The sequence below is a fragment of the Xiphophorus couchianus genome, chromosome 19, assembly GCF_001444195.1.
Source record: "Xiphophorus couchianus chromosome 19, X_couchianus-1.0, whole genome shotgun sequence".
Lineage (NCBI taxonomy): Eukaryota > Metazoa > Chordata > Actinopteri > Cyprinodontiformes > Poeciliidae > Xiphophorus > Xiphophorus couchianus.
The window spans coordinates 8,827,978-8,844,841 of record NC_040246.1 but is presented as its reverse complement, the minus strand read 5'-3'; positions in this window follow the sequence as shown (position 1 = coordinate 8,844,841).

The following is a 16,864-nucleotide window of genomic DNA, read 5'->3' as shown; positions in this document are numbered from 1 at the left end:
TAACATATTGCCGGTTACAGTAAAGAGGCTTGGTGGCCCTTTTGAGAGGCTCCTGGAAGGTGGAATGTGCTTTATCTAAAACTACACGGAGTCATCTTGGGTCAAATGACTTAACTTAAGTGTAAGAGGATGGATTCAGTGAATAACAGGGTAAACATTCATACATAAGCACATAGCGTACTTTAGGTTTCACTGTACATCTGTCACTAATGAAAAGCTTATTGACTAATTTCTGGATGAGTATTTGCATGTCTGACCATGCTTTTTCAAGAGAAATGTTTTCTGAAATCAACTGTAATAAACTTACTAACCACTTTTGTCTTATTGCAAAAAGTTCAAGTCAAACATCAACAGCCTGTCTGTGGTTTTAACAGTGTTACAAATGACACAAAATGTGTAAAATCTATTCCCACGTGGACTAAAATATGGAACTGACACAGAAAATTAAAAGGAACTGCTCTGGATCCATAAATGACCTTGTCCGCAAAAAAAAGATGGAAATTTTAAAATAGTAAGTGGACCACTAGGGCATTTAAAGGAGAAACGAGACGGGGGAAAAGTTGGGGGGTGTAAAGGGTACGAGAGAAAGGATTGCCTATTATCCCAATCATTGAGCGGAATAATAGGACAACAAAAAGCCTGAATGTGCCCAAACCTCACAGTCTGCCTGCCCGCTAGTTGAGTCTGATGTGGTTAAAAAGAGTTTGGCTAATCGACTAAGCTCTTGCCGTCCCCCACCCCAGTGACCCAGAACAGCCATCTTCCTCTCCCCGGGAGACCCCCGCAGAGCAAACACTGCAGGGACATTAAACACTCATACACATTTTTAACCATTATCCTAAATGGCAAGGACTGTTCTTTTCTCCTTCCATAAGGTTTGAGCCATTGAATAAACTCAAATGATAATCCATCAATTTATTTCTACTTAGGTTGGTGAATAATGGCGCAATATCAGTCTTGAAGGGAACATCGGGGAGTACAGATAAGTTCTTGAAAAATCGACGTCCGCTGCTGCTGTCGGATTTTTAAAACAGAAAAGAAAATTAGGATCTTAGGCACTTTGTGGTACCTCTGCACACTGCTTGGCTGTTTGCTGAAGCTCCACTGAAACCCCCCTGTGAACACACACACATGGCTGTTTGGCACTCGCATGGGCAGTGTGCCAAAGCCATTGTTAGTAGAAATACTCAGAGGTTAGTGTTGCCCCAGAGGGAAATCATTTGAACTGTAGCCATATCTTAACCACCTGTAACATGTGAACTGAGTCTGATCCCGTCCGTTTGAGTTGATTTCCCGTCCCAGAAGGGAACATTAGGCTCTATGGTAAAAGGATGGCAAAATCCATGTGTGTGATTTCCGTTGATTAAAGTAACATTTCCACCTAATGATCTACAAAGTATTTTAGCAGTACAGGCTGCTTGATGTTCTGCATCATAAATTATTTAGAAAAGGAAAACAAGTCAGACTCAAATGATGGGGATTAAAAAAACCCCAAAGCAAACAAAAAAACAAATAGGTCTATAAAAAAGAGAGTTAGGCTCTCCAGAAAGAGAAGAACATTTTGTTTAAAATAATCAGATATTGATGGTGAGCAAAGATTATAGACATTTTGTCACCTGAAAAGATAGGCAAGTGAAAGAAAACAGGCAATAGAGCTGCTCACAAACATTTCTTTCAAGAGCTTTCATTATTTTATTTACCATCTTAGGTTTTCATGGACACTAAAATAACCTTTTTGTTGTAAACAGAACATTATGGACTTATTAGTACTGAGGAGGATCCATAGCCAACACCTGAAGAAGCAGAAAGGGGCTTGGTAATAGCAGGAATGGTGTTCTTTTTAGTTAGACGTCTTTTCTTAAATTTAAAGAAACTTTTTCTGGTGTACAAAGATTATAGAATTAAAAAAATAAAAAATCTGGGCTCCTATACTACCAGCTGCTGCATGTCAGGGTAAAAAGTTAGTTTTGTCATTAATGGTGTACCGAACAACAAAGAAAACTTTAGCCAGCTTTTGTCAAGTTTGCTAATTCCCTAATGGGTTGAAGGAGGGGGAAACAAGCTGGCACACTGTCTCCCTGTGTGAGGATGAGTGTGTGCATACAAGGTTGTGATTGCAAGGTGATTGGTAATTTACATCCGCTCATTTCTACCCTCTGCTTTTAATTCTGCCATTAGAACATTAAAGGCGCCGCTGCCAGAGGCCCCATTACTCCCTTACGGCGGGATGTTGGAATGAAACAGTGTTATTATATAAATACCGTTGCACTTTTGACTTCAGGAAGCTACTTCCTGAGGTGCAACCCTTAGTCATTCAGGGAGCTGATTTACTGTAACATGCCAGGGGTGGACATGCTTTTCTGACACTTTATTTCACCCCCTCCTCAGCTCCTCTCGTCCCCGCTCTCCTTCTCCTTCCCACCCTTCACAGACACCCAGGTTTCTCTTCTAATTTTAGGACTAGAAATCTCACTTTTTGACATGTCCTGGGGTTGATTTTCACCTCGACCACCGGCACAGCTGTCCGTCCGTGTGACGTCCAAAGGCGAGATGTTCTACTTTATTAAAAAGTGTGAATATATAAATATATATAAAAAACTAGAGCGCTGAGGAGAGTGAGACATGCACGAAAAGAGATAATGGCAGAGACTGTTAACATACATCTGTCCAATTTGCTCATGCAGGCATACAGCCTTGCACTACCGGAGGGGCTGAGGTGTGTTTGTTTGAATTATAACTGGCCAGTGTGTGTGTTCTTAAGATACAAATCCTTAGAAGAAAGGGTAGCGTTGTCTGAATCCATTCATCTGACAAACTTCTCCAGCAATCTGAGGTAAAGACAATAACAATTTACATGACAGAGATAGAGAGAGAGAGAAAAAGGAAGAGAAAGAGCAAGCAGACTCCCCGCCAATCAAACTTGCTTTTGTGTACAGCGGAGCAGATAAAAAAAGAACCTGACTCTGAAATCAAAAGATTAAAACAAAAGCCCCCTTGTCGAGTGTCTGTAAAAGCACAGAGTCTACTTATTGTATAGAAAACAACCACAATTACATTTGTAGGCTCACAGGGGCTGAGGGAAAGAGGCAAACGAAAAAAAAAAAAACTGAGCCCAGGAGAAATTATTAATATTCATACTTTTATTCAGACACAGTCTCACCATCTCACAAGTTCCTGTCATCAGCCGAAGCCTGGTCACCAGGAAAAAGAAAAGAAAAATTAAAATAAAAACTGTTTTTCCAGGGATAAAATCTCAAAAAAACACATCCCACTCGCTTTTGTCTGGTCTCACATTTGATGAGGGAGCAACTGTAGTGTTTTAATTTAAATGTGAAATTCCCAGTTCTCTGAAGGAGAATGATGCTATTTCCCCCCTAGTGAGTCTTTGGAGAAATCCTCAGCTCCCCTGTGCCTCTGTAACTCCTAATTTATTTCAAGAGTGTGTGTGTGATTAGAACCCCCACCTCCCCAGCCCTTCCCAAATTACTGTATCACATAAAACGCTATAATTAAATTAATATTGGATGTAATAATTACTTTGTGGATTCTCATTTTTCATACACACAGCTGTTTTGTTGCCTGAACCATTAGCATTTGTCTGCTGCAATTAACAAAAGCTCTAATGAGATTTTGTCTTATGGATGTGTGTGTGTATTTGAGCGTGAGTTCATGACGTTCCCGGTGAGAGGGTGTGTGTGTGTGTGTGTGTGTGTGTGTGTGTGTTCGCAGTGCGTGATCTGGCTTCACATAGGAAAGGGTTAGCGGCCATGCACCTCACATGCACCAAATATATATCAGCTCTGCATTTCATGACACGTTAAAAGGGTTTTGTCACCGCTGGATTTTTATGGGTATCTCAGGACAGAGTAATTTAGCCTCAATGAGAACATGAACTTTAAGAAAAAGGTGGAAAAGTTCTGACTTTTTAATGAATAAAGGTTGAAGAATCTCTGTGGCGCCAGGAAAGGTACATTACTCTCCATCCCAACTGTAATGTATTCCACTACTTGTGAAAAATAGCTACATTTGTCTAATGCATGTCATGGAACTGATTTAATTCTGAAAGATGACCCGTTCCGGCACTTTCATTCACATTCTCACACTTACCAAGGACATGAGTCATTTTCTTTCAACTACAAGAGGTTGAGTTTTACATCGATATTTAGGATGAGTTAGGGAAACTGGTTCAGAGGAATCTTGAGTTTTATTTCTGCACGAGATACATTTTATTGCACATTTAAATACAGAGCTGCTGAAAAGAATTAATTCCCTGTGAACTTTTCTACACGTCGTAACGTTACTGCCAAATCCTCAATGCATTTTGTGGGGATTTTATGTGGCTCACTAACACAAAGTGAACGTGTTTTCAAAAAACATTTTAGTCAACATCTGAAAAGGGATCAGGACATTTTTTCTGAAATCTTTTGCAGCTTCCTGGACAACCATACATGGCATTTTCGAAAAAGCTCAATTTTGTTCTCATCCAACCAGATGACACGTTGTATCCTGTTAAGCTGGAGCTTCCAACCCCAGTCTTTGAGAGCTACTGTCTTGCAATTTTTCGATGCACCCCTGTCCAACACATCTGAATCAGATAGATGGCTCATTACCAGCCCTCTGCAGAACTTGATGACTTCCTGAGGAACCAATTTAGGCATTTGATTCAGGTGTGCTGAAGCAGAGATGAGGCTAAAAGTTGCTACAGGAGTGAAGTAGAAGAGATCTGCCCTAAAATCTGACAAAAGTGGGGGAAAAAATTCTTATAGTTTGCTTTTAACAATAAGCAAGCTATAAGAATTTATCGAATTTATAAATGTCAGCTGCAAGACAGACATTCAGCTTCCATGCACCACAAATCTGGAACAAACTTCCAGAAAACTGCAAAACAGCTGAAACACTGAGTTTCTTTAAATCTAGACTAAAACCCCAACCTTTCAGCGTTGAGTTTGAACCATAATAAATAGAATATTGATCAACAAGTGACGTGTATTGATGACTTTGATGATGGCAAAATGTAATATTTGTCACTGGTTTCTCAATTGTTGACTGTATTCTGTTTTTTTAATGACTTTTTATCTTTGTGTTTTTAAGAGGTAAAAACACAAAGATCTTTGAGCTGCCTTGTTGCTGAAATGTGCTACACAAATAAACTTGATTGACTGATTGATAATGACACCATCATAAAATATTAAGTCAAATGTTATGATCAATAACTCAGTACTTAAATAGCGTTTTTACCAAATATGTTTTTACTCTTGAGTAACTTCTTGGACTTTTTACTTTTACATGAGTATAAATATTTTGTAGTACTCTTACTTGAGTGCTATGTTTGGTTACTCTACACTCCTCTGGAGATAACTGTCCATTAACAAGTACAGCATGTGTCACTGCAGTGTATTTTGACTCTCAGATGAACCTGTCTTTTCTTCAAACAGGACAACAGTCTCCATCTCTCTGTCTATCTCCCTTCTGGTGTCTACAGCAGACGGACTCCTGCACCAGTACTGTCACTGCGGATGAAAATGTCCCCTAGTTATCTGCCTGGGTAATTGCTGTCTTGTTTGGTTAGGAGATTAGAGGGCTGAAACTCTTTGTGTGGTCTTGGAGATTGAACAAACAGGCACCAGAGAGAAACCCATCCCAAAAAAACCACAAGACTCACACTTGTCTTGTGTGAGACATGATGGTAAACCAGATGGACTAGCACAGGTGATAATTGTAGTGGTTGGCGTGTTGACGGGAAACATTAGGGCTTTAACAATGTGGCTTTATTTAAAAGCTTTTCTGCTCTGCGATGTAATGTTACCAGAAGTTTGCAGACTAAGGAAGAGTTTTTGGACAATTCTGCTCCACAACACTGAGTTATCACACCTGGTAATTCTGCTCTGTCTTAGCAGAAAAGAAAAACACTAAAGATACTGCATAATTAAGTTTACAAAAGCCCCAGTAGATTAGTACAGGATCGGGATGCAAATATTACTGCAACAGCTGGTATAATGTAGTGCAGTTCTAAACTTTCAGCACTCCAATCCTGATTTGATTTAACAAGCTGTTTAAAAATAAAAATACCCCATATGAAACCACAGGGTTTTTTCAGGGCATTGGAATTACTTTGATGTGGAAAAGTGTGGCAGTCTCAAAACTGGGCATATAAAATAAATCTGCGGTGTAATTTGTGGGTTTATTCTGACAAATTTGTGGTTTTCTTAACAATCAAAGTATCATTTGTGATTATGTACACTGCAAAAAAAGAAAAAAGAAAGTTTGTATCCATCCTTTAAAATATTTTGTGAAAGGGACTTATAACATTATCAATCACAACATTCAAATTAGCTGGGGTTTTTTTTTTGGTGAAGCAACTCTATGTTTTGTTTACACATGGTTAATTAGAGGGGTAAAAAATAAGTTATGAGGTCAATTATCAACAATTTATATCAAAAAAGAGAGAAATCAACCTATCATTAGCCTACAACCTTAGCAAACTGCGCTTGGTATTTCATGAAAATTTGTCTAAGCTGTATGTCAGATGTTTTTTCTTTTTAGGAAATACTTAAGTGTTTTTGTGAAGTGTTATTAAAATATTACAGCAGCTTTCTAAACCCCAAAAACATGAGTTTGAAAAGAAAACATTGTAGAAACTGTGAAAAAATATATATTTACCAAAATAAGTTTATTTTGACAATAAACTGAAAGCAAAGTAATAATTTGTTCATTGCCAGTTCTGTGCGACCTTTGACCTTATCTGTTAAACAGATTTGGGCCTCTAAACATGAAGTTTGAAGAACCCCTGGAATGCTGTATAGAACTGAGGATCCTGCTAAAGTCTGGTTTTGGTCTTTCAGTGTGCTGTTGCTAGTCAGAAGTGACAACCTATATTTCAACAGCCTGCACTTTTCCTCTCTTTCTCTGAGGGTGGTATCCCATCACTGCCATGCCTCAATCTACCCTCTGCACAATACTACACTCAGCTCCTTACTATTAAGGCAGATTTCCATTCCAATCTTCTTTTGGTACGCATGCTTTTATTTCTCCACTCTCGCTCCTTTTTTTTTTTTTTTGGTCTTTCTTTCTGCTGTCCTCCCTTCCATGAAAAGCAAAGGGAATGTCAGCCTCCTCTTGTCACGGTGCCTCCAATCAGCGAGGCCAAAGCTCAGGGATCATGTTTGATACTGTCAGATGGCCTGGAAAATTAAAAACCCAATTAAAGTGGCAGTCCAGAGGTCAGCTCCTCTGCATATCAAAAGCTCTCCTCCAGCTATTCTGCCCAAATTATATCTGTTAACAGCTCACTTTGCTTAGGCTGCAACAGCACGGCATTTTGGGCCGTAATAAGTGCTTTCCTCGCTTCTTGTTCCATCAAAGGAAATAGAGATGAAGAAACCATTACAAATAATTTTTCTTCAGTCCTTCATCAGAGAAGAAAAAAAGGGTTTTTTTTGGAGTATGTTACTAATGTTGAGATAGAAAGGAGTTTATTTTTAGAGTTCTTTCTTTTTCTTCTCCGTTACCCACACGTGACATGCTGCATTCCTGCTCATATTTGTCTTTAGCTGTTGAGATATATCCACCAGCCAAGCTCCCAATTTCTCTTCCACTTCCTCTATCCCTCTTGTTCTTTTGTGTACCCTGTTTTACCCACAATTCATTAATTCCTGTACAGCGGTGGGGAGAGGACAGAGAGGAATGGCCAGCCAGGCTTAATGGCATGCGTCTTCGGCTGGGCTATTAATATTCAGCCTTAATGCTTCTGATAACCGGGCTGGGGTGGAGGGCTGAGCGGGGGGCACCAAGAAGCTTGGTCCAGACAGCCTTATTAAGCAGCTGGAGTGGAATGATGCTCACTCATGTCTGTGAGCAAATGCACAAGTAAACACATCTGCATGCACGCACATTACAGTACGCACATCCACTTGCAGTCAAGACCAGTTGTCTTTGGGACTTCAGACAGGATGAGGGTGTTCCCACTAAAGCGCTTCCCACATGTTAAAGGTTTGGTACATTGCACATCATCAGCAGCATGTGATATTCCTCATCATTTCTGTATAGATTATTAATCTCATGTAATAACTTTGTCCAGATAAATAAAAAAGAAAAAAATCATGTTGACATTCATTTTATATATACATTTTTTTATTTTCCTTCCTTCTGTTTCTCTTTGCATAGCAACTACTCTACATTTGGTCTCTTAGCTCCAGCTCATTTACATTTAATGACATGATAATACACATTAGCAGACTATTTCAAATAATTACAGCCTTTCAGTCGCTTTTCGCCTTCACCTCTTTCGCCCAAATGTTCTTCCACATCTTACATCCTCTGTCCCCCCCCTCTTAAACTTTTATATTTCTCATGGAAATAATAGAAAATGCTTTCCCAAAGAAACAATATGTAATAATATGTCAGAGGGACGGGAGAAAAAAAAATTGAGCAATTTTTGAAAACGGTGCTGAGCGGCAGGTTGAATAGGACATTAAGTTCTTTCTTTGGTAGTGGTGGGTATGTTTTTCCTGTCATGGTGATGTGGACTTATGTGGATGCTAACAGAAGGTAGCGGCTCTCAGAAGGTAGGTAAAAGCTCTCCTGTCAACTTAAAAATGGCTTTTTTAAATATACTAATATGTGTAAATACAGGCCGAAGATGCACTTTAGGCGAGGCAAGTTTATTTGAATAGCACATGTCAGCAAAACAAGATAATTCAGGGTTGTTTACGTGATTAAAACATAACAAAACAAGCAACAAAGATTACATTTTTCAAATGTCATTATGAAAACTATTGGAAATAAATTAAAAAAAATTATCATAGCAAAATATTGGAATAAAGACAAAACTAATCTGTGTTCCATTAGTTCAATACTTGTATGCTCTGTCACCCATGTTTTAGTTTTAAACTCCAACATCCTGCAAATGCATTCAGGTCGGCAAGAAGATTAAATAAAATCATAATATAAATAATATGAATACAAAAGTGTTTCAGAAAGGAACGTTTTTGGTTTTTAAAACATCTTTATGTGCAACGTATCAGCTGCCCCATACAAAAACACAGAATGTAGCAAAGCTATACATTGCATAGTCTTCTTAAATGCCATTTATCAGCTCCAGGAATAAAAATAAAAACACAACAAAATAGCACAAAGGGAAGTGCTGAATCGCATTCACCTCAAAGCAGATCCCTTTTAGCCGTGTTTGAAGGCCTAATGAGAGAACACTGTTGGCACCCACTACTCCCTGTGGTCCGCAAAATACTCTCCAGTTCACGGTGTCCTGCAGAGTGATCTCTGAACCTAATGACTCTGAAAGTGGGCTGACCATGCCGTTCCTGTGCTTTTGTAACAGATGGCAGTAGATAATATGGGTTGAGTCGAACACCATTAACATTTAGGCCAAAGGTGTGAAAGATGAAGAATGTTTTAACCCTATTACATTCTGCAACACCTTAGGGAACACCCATGCTGTCGAACAAACATCTTTTTGCCTCAAAAACCCCCTATCTGTCAAATACAATTGCAGACATGCATCTTTGATGGGTGAGTGTGTAGCTGTATTTTTCTGTGTAGGAGGGAACGGAGTAGTTAATAATGAGAGTTTTCTAAATGATGGCTTTTTTTCACGTCCACAACATTGCGGGAATAAACCACGTGGAAGAGTAAGCAGAGCTCCCTCGTGGTGCCTGAATGAATCTTTTCCTTGCTGTTGCACTGTAGTGGTCAAACAAATTAAACTCAACACCAGTATGTAAGTAACTTTATGTAAATTATGCCGTTAATGTTCTGTATCGTGCTGGTGACTATGGGCTGGTGTGTGTCTTTCCTGATGAATCTTGTCTACAGGCTGGGCTGGAAGTTAATGTTCGTTTGCCAGGAACCATCAACAGAGTGGCCTCATTTTTTTTTTTTTTTTTTACCATCGACTGTCTTGTTCTGTTTGTACTTTATCATTACTCTTTTTGTTTTCTCACTGTTATTTAACTATGTCAGAAGTGGGAACAAAGTATCTACGATCCACTTACGTTTTGCTTAGAGGATAGAAAAAATTTATATAAATTATAGATGCAGTGCTTTGTTTAAGTATTTATACATTTTTAGCTGCGAATATTGTGAAGGTGAACCTCTGCCCCAGTTTCAAGTCTTTGGCAGCCTCCAAAAATCTTTCTTGTAGTGCTGCCCTGTAATTAGTTCCATTTGTATTTTCATCACCTCTGAACAATTTCTCTGCAGCTGCTGAAGAAAAGGCTCCCATAGCATGATGCTACCACCACCATCTTTAACTCTGGCAGGTGATATGCTCAGGGCACAATGTTAACTTAGTATTTTGCATATAGACTGATTTTCTTTTGTCTAATCTTACAAAAGCACCTTGCTTGCTGTGTCTCTACAAAGGCTTGTTGGAAAAGACAAGTGGGATTTCTTCATCAATGGCCAGATTCCACAATGAAAGATTTGGCCTAAGGTTGTACTGGACGTTAAGGAAAATTTTACTTGGGCGGCCTCCCTTGCTGATGAAAACGATTTTTAAAAACAAATTGGGTGAAATCTGGTGGAGGAGACCTTGTTTAATTGGCTGAGCTTCAAATCAATCACAGATAGCCGGTTATTATTTGCTGATATGTATTTGTCACTGAGCTTACACAAGATTAAACTCATACAGTCAGATTGTAACTATGTCAACACAACAGAACAAACAAGGAAGCAGGAATTACTTGTACTTTTACTTACCAGTTCCTTTAATTGTAGTTCCTTTTATTTAGATATGAAAATATTCAAAATCTTTTTAATCTATCTACGATGAAAGCATCAAATCAAATTAGTAGCATTCAAATTTTCAGCAAACAAATATAAACATTTTAGATCAATGGCCTGTGTGCTATGATTTGTGGGATGATCATGATGCCTTTTCTTTACTGACAAACTCTCAGTTTCTGAGCAGAGTAGCAGGCGGCGAAGCGGCAGGGAAAATGGGTACATCACCTGTTGCAGGAAGGCAGAATCGGAGGAAACAAGGCAAATGAACACTAACAGCGCTAGAAAGGAGGAAAGGCCAAAAACCAACCAAAACAATAAACAGAAAGGAAAACACTAACCTAAGAACACAAAATCCAGATGCACAAACAGACAAGAATAAGCTTTAATATGACGTGTAGTGCAAAAATAGGGGAGCACAAAGATAAATGTCGCTTTGTTAAATTCAACCATTTCTGGGCGCTCCCTGCTGGTTTGGGGATCTGATTCAGTGGTTTAGTTTGCTTCTGCCTTGAGATGGCTCTACATAAAAGCCAGGTGTGTTTCTCCTTCCAGCATGTCGAGCTGTGGACCTCTGGCTCTGCTGTGGGTCATGAGCCTCCGTGGTTCTCCTACTGATCTTCTGGCCCGGCCTGTTTGGGTGGATAACCATGTCTTGGTAGGTTTGCTGCAGGTGATGAGTTGATAACTTCTCCCTGAGTTGTTCAAAGATTGACATATTTTATTTTAGAACTAAAGCCTGCTTTAAACAACAGGAGGCAGATTGAAAAGAAATGCAAAGGGAATTTTTCAGATTTTTATAGGAAAACATTTATTTCAAACCACGTGTCCTTCTCCTTTCATTTCACAATTAGCGACTTTGTGTTGTTTAAACACATTAAATCCCGACAAAATACACAAAGGTTTGTGGTTGTAATATGACAAAATATGAAAGAGTTCAAGGGATATTAATATTTGTACAGAGCACTGTATTTTCTTTCTGCTTGATTCTCTCCTGGCATCCGCATTATCTCCCTTCCATGTCTTCCTCCGGCTGATACAATTCATACAGCCACGGAGGACCGCAGGATTTACGCAGGATTTTTGTTTCAGCCATCTATGGAATTAAGAAGTGTATCCTTGCATTTCATTAAATCCTGCCTAATGAGATGACTGTCTCTCCCCAAAGAGCAGATGATAAAGTACTCCATGCCACGGTGCATAAATTAGCAGGGTGAGGTTAAATGCTGGAACTGACTCATGTTTCACAAGAGGACCCTATCCAGCAGTTAAATCAACTCACATAAATACTGCCAACTGCAGCCTTAATTCTCCTACCTTCGTAGAGCCTCCATCCAGACTAATGGATCTTTTTTCATCGTAACTAAATCAAAACAGAGTGGAGCAGAAGTAGCAATTTGTAGATTCTCTGTGCACTTGTTCGGTCGATAGCTTTTTGTTGCAAAGAATCGCAAGGAATCGGATTTCGCCATTTTATCCTTGTAGGAGTGTTTTAATTTTAATACTAACACAGAGTTTCAAATTCACAATTCTGTGACACCTCTATAGAGGTCGGTAGCTTAATAACAGACAAGTTTGAAATATATGTAGCTAGTTTTCTAGCTGCAGATTTTAGGCAGTAGGATGAAAAAAAAGAAATGTAAACTGTGTCTTGGAACTTACATGTCACTAGTTAGTCATATATATTTTTGACTGGAATATTTACAAATAATTATTAATTGCTGCCATTTTTGTTTGTGTCCTTTCTACTTTTTTTCTTAAAAAATGACGATGAATATTGCTTTGATCTGTTTCAGCCTGAATTACATTCCAATTATGAGAAGCCACATATGGCTCGTGCACCTCGACAGGGCCATTTCCGATGTTACAGTGTCATTACCGGTGATGAGGAAACACGCCAGATTTCCTTCTCCACAGATGCACAGTTGTACACGCAGGCTGAAGTGCTTGCAGGGATGGGAAATGAAAGAAATCCTTGAGCCAAAAGTCTGATTTGATCATGACATCTAATTGAAGGATAATTTTCACAAAGTCTTTCAAACACCTGACAGCTCCTCAATTTCTGTCCGTCTTTTCACCATACATTTTTTTCCCTCCATGTTTTAAAAGATGCTCCTGGCTGAGTTACACTTCATGGGGGGTGCTCTGAGAGTTTTTGCTGATTTTTCAGGTGTTCTAAGCTTTTGGATCCACGTGGCTATAATGGACTTATTCACAAGCGGTCCTTGTCTCTCTAATTAGTGGTCCCCCCTCGAGTCGTAACAAGGGCACTGACGAGAGAGCCTTTTCCCAATGATAATGTGAATGGATACCTGCAGGGGGAGATTTCTGCACTGTTCCTCATCCTGTCAGCCACTCTGGGTAACACTGGGGCTTAATGAACCTGAAAACAAGACACTGTGTGTGGTGAGGGAAGTGTGGGTGCATGTGTGTGTGTGGGTGCCTGTCAGGTGGGTACAGTAGAGCAACTTAGAGTTTGGAACAGTACCATTTCTGTAGTTGAACATGTTCCTCTATATATTTGGAATTATTAAGGTTGTGACGGTACATCCAGCTCAAGACGTGAGATAATGCACAATGTTGTTTTGCAAGAATAATACAAGATGTTACCACTGTTTCTGGGCAATTTTTTTTGTTTTGTTTTCGCAAATAGAGTAAAGATTTTATGTGCTTTGTTTTTTTTCCCTTAGTCTGAGAGTGCAACACCCTAATCAAACAAAATCCAAGTTGTTATTGGTAAATCATGAACAAGGATTTTATCTTAGGCAGGTGAAGCTTGCAATGCTTTACATGTTAGTTTGGGATCTTATGTTTCCTCCTGGGTGAAACAGGAGGAAACATAAGATCATTTGTGCTAAAGTTGGAGTCCTTTCTGGGAATATTCACCGCTGATCCATTTTTTATCACTTTGTGGATATTTGCTTTCTCTGTATTTCCCTGGAATGACAAAACTTTACAAATGGTATTGTAACCAATTATAGACTGATTTTATTTTTTCATTTGTTCTGGAACTACCTTAGATCAGGCCATGATGTGTCGCCGATTAACATCTGTTAGTCTACTTCATGTTGCCAGGCAGGTTCTTTGTGATTCTACCGGTCTGGAAATAAATAGGCCTGGGTGTAGTTGACTGAACTTATTGAACTTTGTTGATGACAGTTTATTCATACTTTTCTAGGGCGAATTGAATGATATATACAACAGAGAACTATAGTTGGTTTGAATAGCCTTTTTTCCTTTCGTGAACAAAATAATTTGAAAACTGTTTTCTGTATTCCTCCAGGCTCTCTTTGTTTTATACAGCAATTGGTTTGATGATCTGAACAGCAAGTGTGCCAAGTGAAGGTGAGCTAAGCTTGTCCATGAGATTTAAAGATTTAAAGATGTCTTAGCTGTAACACTACAAAGGGAGCCAACAACATTCTTTCAATCAGAGAGATAAGGTGTATGTTGTGTAAGTGAAAGATGATCCGAGTTAACCCACACTCTGCTTTCCCGCTAGCCCACTGCTCAACATGTATTGCGATATGTGTGTGCTGCCTGCGAGATGGTCTGACTGATAACTTGACGTCGCAGAGATGCCTATCCTGGATGCATGCAATGTCACAAACGTCACGTGTGATCGATCGAACACCGCATCGTCTAAGTGAGAGGTCATTGCTCTCCATATACAGCCTCAGGGGAGGAACGGGCGACAGAATGCCTGGTCAGCACACGGTCACATTTTGGATGCATGCCTCTCCCTCCCTGCCCTCCTGAGTGTGTAATGAGCTGAGTTGTTGTTGGTGAAGCACACGTCACTCCATGTGACATTAGGCTCAATCAGTGCTGCCATAGATGACCCCTTGCTTTACCTTGGAATGCTTGGCCCTTCCAGTGTGGGGCTCCAGCTACCTTTTTGAAGCTCGTTGACATTGAATGATGTGTTAGTTTATTATGGGAGATAGGTGTCATGTCAGACAAGCATTAAATCCTTGCAAAGTGAACCTTACATTTTTTTTCTCTCTCCAGTAAAACTGCTGCTGACCAAAGTGAGTATGCAGCGATTGGCCAAATTTATGACACACCACAAAAAAACTAGACGAAACAAGATGGACTGGAGGAAAAGCAGGTGAATTATCGACAACTTGTGTGTGATGGAAGCAGAGAGACAGAGAGAATGAGCAAAAAACACAAACAGAAAAAGGGAAAGACGGAGAGACAGAGATAGAGAAATGGAACCACAGATGTGGCGGGGCCTCGGGCTTTACAAGTCATTACGGTGTAAACTGCTCCAGTGGCGATGTTGTGGTGAGAGCACAGGGGTCACCATCTCATGGGTGTGTCAGGCCATGCATGCACGCATACGCATAAGCAGACACACACAAAGAGGAAGCTGAAAGAACATCTGGATACATGCCACCTGCCTGGAGGAAGTCATCTAGTTTACACACAGTGCAGGAGGGGCTTTGTCCCTTCCTGGATGTGCAACCTTCATGCTAGCTTGCACCACTGGGAGAGGATGGAGGACGAAGTGGAGAGTGAAGAGCGTGCAAACCCAGACGCACTTAACAGGGATTAGGTGTTCAGGTAAACACGGATGTCGTGACGGGAAATGGCCGCACCGCTGTCTCATCTGCAGATCTTTTTTGTAAATCATGTGCAACTCCCTGGTGTGTGCTTAAAGGGCTTTTACTCAGCAAACCATTTGTACTGAATTGAATTAAAAGTCATTAATAGAAAAAACTAAAACATGGTTGAAAGTAGAGAACCAAATTCCATGAACAAAAAATAAAATATTATAAGTTACAGTGCTGTAAAATTGTATTTCCCCCCTCAAGGAATTATTCTATATCTATTTTTTTTGTTGCTTTTTTTCACGTAAAACTCCACACCATTATCCACAAATGGAGAAAACATTCGCTTACTATGCAAAGGAATTTGGGGGACTTTTATTTATGATTCAACAATAAGAAAGAGGCTGGGGAAAAATCTATCATTTGTCCTTAAACAACTTAATGATTTCCCAAGACGTGAGCAAAATTATTGTGTGAACAGATGACATAAAAGAGGACTTTTTGGATGAGGTACTTCCATTTATATTTGGCATAAAGCTAATATAGCATTTTAGAAAGAAAATATTTTACATGAAGGTGAACAAGGTGATGGTAATGTGATAATCTGGCATTGCTTTAGTGCTACATGATCTACATGGCTACCATATTTAATGTAACACTTAATTCTGCTTTTAACGATCAGGAGCATGCCTTTGAATAGTACAATATACAAACAAGAAGAAGGTTTTGGAGTGGCCTATTCCAAGGCAGGACTTAAATCTTATGCCCGGAAAACCCTAAAAGAAGCAAAACGCTGCTTATTGGCTGTTGTAGCTGCCAGAGTTGGCACAACCAATTAGGTTTAGGGGCCAATTTTGTTTCCACATAGGACCAGAAAGTTTTGTTTTCCCACTTAATAAGTGAAATAACTTAAAAACTGCAGTTTGTATTTTCTCAGGTTGTCCATGTTAGATTCTAACATTTGCAAAATCATTTGAAACATGAATGAAATCAGACAGAAAAGTGACTCAGTTCTAGGTATTGACCATCTGGCAGGAGCTCAAGCTAGCATGCCTCAAAACAAATGCATTCATTAGCTTAATTTATCATGGTGGTAAGCTCAATTTACTTTTGCTTGTGCGAGGCTGGCTCATTAAGATTCAGTCTGCCGTTTCCTCGGGCCGTCCTGTGATCATTTACGCAGCGTTCAAGCATTATGGAGCCAGATAGGAAGCACTCCTAGGTGGAGGTTATCTGCCGGACCTGCTGAAATAAAGAAAGAGGGGTTGAGAGAGTTTTTGGAGGTAAATGAGAGAATGGGATATGGGGGTGGGGGGTCAGCAGAGGAGTGATCTAAAGAAGAATGCCGTTGAGAAGAGGTGGCATGAAAGGAAGGCCTGGGCGAGTGACAGAATGGATGTTACAAGGCTGGGATGGAAGAGGAATGGAGAAACAGCGAGGAAAGAGAGGCACGTGACTAAATGTATTCTGATAACTGAACAGCAGATGTCTCGCATGGAGCTCCTTTGTTGCCTGAACAGCAGGACCCTGCACTTCAGTGGGCTCACTTCACACTGCATTCATTTGCCTGC